The sequence below is a fragment of the Anguilla anguilla genome, chromosome 7 (genome assembly GCF_013347855.1).
Source record: "Anguilla anguilla isolate fAngAng1 chromosome 7, fAngAng1.pri, whole genome shotgun sequence".
NCBI classification, from domain to species: Eukaryota; Metazoa; Chordata; class Actinopteri; order Anguilliformes; family Anguillidae; genus Anguilla; species Anguilla anguilla.
This window is the reverse complement of record NC_049207.1, coordinates 18,098,228-18,104,746: the sequence shown is the minus strand read 5'-3', so window position 1 is coordinate 18,104,746 and position 6,519 is coordinate 18,098,228. Positions and strand designations below refer to the sequence as shown.

General features: G+C 42.2%; 1 protein-coding gene across 9 annotated transcripts in view; it reads left to right on the top strand.

Annotated features, from left to right (window-relative positions):
- The first annotated feature begins 951 nt into the window (after positions 1-951).
- Positions 952-6,519, top strand: part of LOC118232528 (ELKS/Rab6-interacting/CAST family member 1-like) — a 223,498-nt gene continuing 217,930 nt past the window's right edge. For 4 of the 9 annotated variants that reach the window (XM_035427591.1, XM_035427590.1, XM_035427595.1 and 1 more), the window contains exon 1: positions 957-1,393. The gene's annotated coding sequence lies outside the window, so the exon portion shown is untranslated. Of the gene's footprint in view, positions 1,394-6,519 lie in introns of all 9 variants that reach the window. The other 5 variants (XM_035427587.1, XM_035427592.1, XM_035427588.1 and 2 more) reach the window with 4 other exon arrangements.

Below are 6,519 nucleotides of genomic sequence, written 5' to 3'. Positions count from 1 at the left end.
GGTAATTATATACAGCTATGAATAAATAACATACATATGAATACATTGTTGTATGTAATTATTGTTTATGTTATTGATAAAATTATTGGTTTGTACACATTTCCATTTTTTGTATTGTTTCGTATACCTTTTCCATTTATTATATTCATCCATTAATGTATTGTATGACTTTGTATTAGATTTTTTTATATATAGTTTTTTTTTGTTCTAACATGAAGCACTTTGATTTGCATTTTCTCCTTACATGAAAGGTGCTCTCTATATAAAGTACAATATTTTGTATTATTACATTAACCATCATTATTATTTAGGCTACGGGCTACAGGCTGCCAGAGAGACAACTGGGACACAAAATAAGACTGACGCTGAAACTCCACTTGCAGTATACTAGTCTCCCAGGGGTAGGCTCGTGCTCACTAGATGACTTGACATTGTACAATCCCTGTCCCTCTCAGATGATAACCAGATGCTGGTTCTGCACACACACATGCACATGCACGCACGATCACACACACACACACACACACACACAAACGTAGGCCTGTGTCGATACAGATGAAATATAAATATTAATTTAGAAACTTCTCACTAACATCCCAAAATCTGCTGTTTGCAATCTGAACATGTCATATGAACAGCAGTCTATCGATGGCATAACAAGGGGCAGCCCGTAACTTATGATGAGGTCATACACTACGAAGAACACATTTTTCTTTAAACAATGTCAATAAAAACAATTGAAACATAACAATGACAATGTAACAAACAAGTTATGAAACATATATTGTAGGCTGTTATAACATATAGCCTATTCTATTTCCATAAGAACGCATACACGATCGCTCCCTACGAATTCACCATAATACCCGTAGTACAGACACAGGTAGGCTAAACACTTCTGCAACTTATAATCACACCATTATTAAAATATTTTTTCGGAATAACGACTTAACAACAGTGCTATAATTCGCTACCCATGTTTAATAGTAGCAGGATAGTTTGCTGTTAATTTCAAAGAAGATGAAGGAAATAGACGAAGGTGGCAAAGGATATTTAGAGCAGGCGATTCATCCCGATTTCCGTTATTTTGCTGTGGGAGAATGGACCTTCTCAGTATGGCGTCCGTATGGGCTTGAAGAACCGGGCGACTCTTGCGTGGCGGTGGTGGGGGTTTGTGGCGTGAACGCGCACCGTGATCCTTACGTCACTGAAGCGCCCTGGCTCGCGGAGCTACTGGTAGTGCTGGCAAGAGAGGAAAAAAAGAGAAATAAGTATTATAGTAAAGCACATCCTTTAATGTAGCGGATTGCCTTTGATAACGGTCCGTCCGCAACACAGGAGTACGGCGCCGTGCTTTACCTACAACTGGATAAACGGGATATGTGAGAAGAAGGTAGCTGGCTTACATTTTAAAAAGTGGTTTTCATCATTGTGTTCTTGCAAAGAACAGTCGGACTTGCTGCTGGCTGGGCAGGGAGACCGAGACGTCTTGTCTGCTCCATATGTGTGCAGTCCTGTATAGTCGTTATATTTGTATTGAAAGGAATGGAATTCCGTTTTTATGACATAAGAATATCGTGCTATGTGGCGGTTCGCTTTAGGGAGAACGCTATTAAATCATATGTTAAATACATTGGTAATTGTTGAGGGAACAGGCGATGGAAGGGAAAATATATTGAGAGAAAACCGATCAAGGGTGTCTCCTTTCATCGGTATTTTCCACCAGGTAGTTGGCAATCTTAGCTGGCTACAAATAAAGACGGCTACATTTCCATTTGAAAAGAATCGTCCATTTTTCGCCCCAGCAAGCTAGCTGGCTGTTACTGTCACGTCAGTAGTGGAAGTCGTAATACTGCATTTCCCCCGGTGGGTCGTTATTAATGTGTGTTCATTTGCCAGTGTTTTATCTATGTGTTTAACCCATGACTTGTGGTCTTTTTTGTGCAGTTACGAAATCTGAAACGATAACGAAGCCAATGTAACAATTTACCAACAAATAAGGTAACACAATGGCAAGATAGCTACTATGACAAACAGCTAGCTAACGATAAGAGATCGGGCTGCATTTTTGCAACATGAGCAAGATGTGCAAATTGTTACAAATATGATAGCCACGAAAGCTTGGTTAGTTAGGCAAGCAATCGACTAGCTAATACATGATTCATCAAATGCAACGTATTGTAAAACGTAATTTTTGATCGTTATTTTTAATTTTCAATATGTAACCAGGTACACCTCGCCAAGAATGACTGTTGCCGCCCATTTAAAAAGGAAGAATTGGATCCTCCCTATTTTCGAATCAAACGGCCTCGTGCCATTTGTCACCTGCTAAACCGTGTAGATTGATAGACTTCATACATTACAATGTCTTCTCTTCTGTCAAGAAATGGCTTCGTAATCAATCGTGTTGGTTGAATTTAAAATTCATAGCATTGGGGGGGGGGGGGGGGGGGGGGGGGGGGGTTTCCCCCTCCCCGCCTACACTTCTAGTGTACATAAGCGTGGGATCTGGGCGAATCTAAGGTTGAATCCGTTGCGATTCTCCACAGGTTGACCAATCAACTATCTTGTTCGGGATATATCGCGCCTGTTCAATGTGGATTTATACAGCCAGTCTCGAACGCTATATCGACAAAGCTGCTTGATATAGAAACTGAATACTTATTTTTTGTTTGCGATGATGACATTCTTGTCTAGACTTCTCGATAACGTAAGAAAAATTTTTTATTGAAAAATTATTTGAACTCCTGAATGTCAGATTCACAATAACCAAGGCCCACTCGGCTTGCTGCTAAGATGCTGAATGCCCTCTCCACCAACTTCCTTTGTTTTGCAGATTAAAATCGTTGCTGGTTTAAAATCTAATGCACTGCTTGACTGACAATATATATGCCACCAGAGTAGAAATCCATATATCCTTTTGGGGCAAGCATTGGTCTCGCGCTAACATAACATTCCGTACAAGATTATCGGTAGTGGTATTCAGGGCTATCAGAAATGGGTGTTCTCAGGTGAACTTTGGTTTGGGCTCTTTGTGATGCGGCCTAGACGATGATGTCAGTCCTGGTGTGTGAGCTCAGGATGTGAGGTAGATTGTGTGGAGGTCTCACCGGTCAGGTAAGCATGCTTGCTCAGGGGTTTAGTTGCGTTAGACTGATATTGGTGGAGTCAAGCTCGTTGGGATTTTGGATTTCTTAAACTTGTTATTTTTGCAGGGTATTTGCAAAGTAATTTCTGGCCAGAGAGATTTTCTTACAGAAACACCTTGTGCCGCAATGTATTGTTAATGTGTAGACTTTTTTAGATTTATCATTAAAAATATGTTCTATAAAAATGTACATTTTGTAGTGTATGCATATTCAAGAATTCCTTAATCTGAATGTGCCAGTATTTACATACAATTCTTAAATGTTGCAGCATTTAGGTAATGTGTTTATATTTGCAGCCTATTTTATTTCTGTAAGGGCATCTTGTAGCATGCCTGTAATTTTTTCAAATTATGTCTGTGTTGTATAAATTGCAGCCAGACCTTAGTGAGTAGTACATTTTTAAGCACTCGAAACAAGTGGCTGTTCTTGCACTTGTATGATTTGATGGGTCTAATCACTTAAGCCAAACATCGGACTGTGTGAATAATATTTAGTATGGTTTGCTGTACTTAAATGAGTTTAGATGGCATACCACTCCAGCTGGCTGTGTATATACGTCCGAGGATGTGCTTTTGATTTTATCAAGGCCAGTCTGTATCAGCGGCTTGTTTTATCAGCAAACCACTGCCCCCTCCACCCCCCCCTCCTCCGGCATCCCGGAAGCACTTTGGAGTTTGGACACACCTGGTCTGTGTCAAACCATTTAGAGAAGTGACAGGGAAGCTGGATTTTTTTCTGAAGTGATCAAAGCTGCTTCCTCACCCCTTGTGGTCTCTCTAACCCTGGCTTAGAGGGAGGGAGTCCAGTTTTTTATGATGGGGCCGCAGGCCCACCTGGTTTTGGATGCAACGCCCATCCCAAATTCAACTTGAGAGCCTCTGTGAAACGTGGAATATTTACATTGTTTATGTGATCCACAATCTGATACAGTGATACAGTGGTGCCACTTCTCAGCTTGCATTTTTGTTTGCATTCTATTTGTATTAATATTAATTATTCATATGCTTGGATATTTAGAAGCTTTGCAGGTTAAGTACCTTGCTAATGGGTGACTTCACCTGGTAATCACACCTGTGGCTTTTGGGTCGCAGCCCCATGTCCTTAACCACTACAGTATGGCACACTGCTGGTCCTCGGTCAAAGCTTCACAGTCTGGAATTACTGTTCTGGGAATCAGTGTGGGCGTATTTAGCAAAAGGCAGGTTATATTAGAATGAGTACCATACCTTTTTTTAGACAAGTGCGGACATGCAGACTGCATTCTAAGAAAGAATGAACATCTATATATCTGAGCCCCCTCCCTCAGAAAAATCAACTTTTTATAAGAAAGTGTGGATACAGCCTCAGATGAGCACTTGTGCTCACAGTTTGGGGTATGTGGTCTGTGCTCACAGTTTGGGGTATCTGGTCTGTGCTCACAGTTTGGGGTATGTGGTCTGTTAATGGGGTGTAAGGTTCAGGACAGGCAGCGCACTGCGGTGGTGGCTGGCTTTCCCCGCCCCACCTGTATGTGATTGATCTGCGCTCTAAGGCGGCTCCTGACCGCCCCCATGCAGCGATGACCCAGCTGGGAAGAGCAGGGCCGATCCTCAGGGGTTGCGATGTGCTTTCCACACACAGCTGATCTTTTAAGTGACCTAATTAGATCATTCTGGTGGACTGGGTTTGTTGAGTCCTCATCCTCCCACTAGTCGCACATTCAGAAGTCGTGCAGCACAGTTTAAATTAAAAATTCTTTTTTTTTTTTTTACATTTATCCTGTTAGAAGTGAAAATTAGCCTGTGGGCTTTGGCTGTGACAACCGTCATCTCCTTTTTTTAAAACAGTTTCAGGGAATTTGGAAGCACGCACCACCCCCATATAAAATTTGGTTGTCTTTCTGTTCTAATACTGCATTCTGATGTAATTTCAGCAGAATGGATCGGTGGGAGAGAGGACATGGTTTTTCATCCAAACATGTAAACCTGCCCATGCAGTCTTTGTGTAGTTACACAGAGAAATAATTATGCTTGAATGCTGCATAGCCAGCTATCCAGCACCTGGATATGTCTGCCTTCCAGTGACAAATATATTGATGGAATAATTCTATGTGTTGCATAAATGCGATGTGTGAACTGAAACTCCTTCTGGAATGTACTCCCCCCCCCCCCCCCCCCCCCCCCCCCCCCCCCCCCCCCCCCCCCCCCCCCCCCCCCCCCCCTTCCCACAGACACACCTTCTTTCTCTTCTTCACCTGCCCTTTTTTTCCTCTCTTAGCCAAGTCTCCCTCCCTTTGTATCTTTAAGTGGGAGTGAATTTCCGCTTCTCAGAAGAGGAGAAAGCACACTTGGTTGGTACATGGAGTCGGGAGTCACTGACTGCATGATGTGACACAGTCACTACAAGCACTCTTGACAACGACTTCCTGTCAGTCTATCGTCTCGAGCCTTTTCCCTTTCGTCAAGATGGAAATAGCTTTCTCAGCACTGCCGATGTGAGACTTAATAGTTTTTCCTCTTTCTCATAGGGTTTTCTCTCTCTGTCCTTTTTTAATCCTGCCTCCACGTCATCATATATCGATATATGGAACGTACTGATCTGTAGTGAACATCTAAGCTAAAGTGCTTTCTCTCCATGGCTTAATTGATGAGTTGATTCACGAGTGTGTGTGTGTGTACATATATATATATATATAAGGGGACCAGTGGACCCAAACCATGTCAGGAAATTGCCTGCCACAGCATAACAGCCACTGGGTCCCCTAACTGTAGGGGTCAAGCATTCAGGCCTGTCCTGTTCTCTTTGTGTACACCACACATGAACTCGCCCACTTGTCAATATTATGATGAAGGATGACTTATCTGACCATACAATTTTTCCCACATCTCTGTAGACCAGTGCCTATGGTTTTTGCACCACTTAACTCTCAAATGTACATTCACCTTTATAATGAGGGGTTTATGCACTGCAACCCTACTATAATATCCCTCTCTATGTAGCTGTCGACGCACTGTTCTCGCTGAGACAGTCTGATCATGTCCTGCATTGACATTCTCAGTCACCTGAGGAAGAGTTGCTCTTCTGTTTTTTTTTACATGTCGCTCTAATGCACAAGCATCGCGGTCATCTAATTTGCGCTTTCGACCACAATTTCTGATCCGATATACTGATGTCTTTCCCATAGATCTAAATTCAGATGTCACTTTAATCACTGTTCCTATTGAAACACTAGCCAGTTGAGCAGTCTGTGACTAAAGCTCCTGCCATCAGAGCCCCAATAATGAACCCTCTCTCAAAGTCACTTAAATCGTTTCCTCTTGCCATCTTTTTATACATGTCACAGAGCATGATGGGATGTTAATTGCTTAATTGGTTCATGCAGTACACCTCT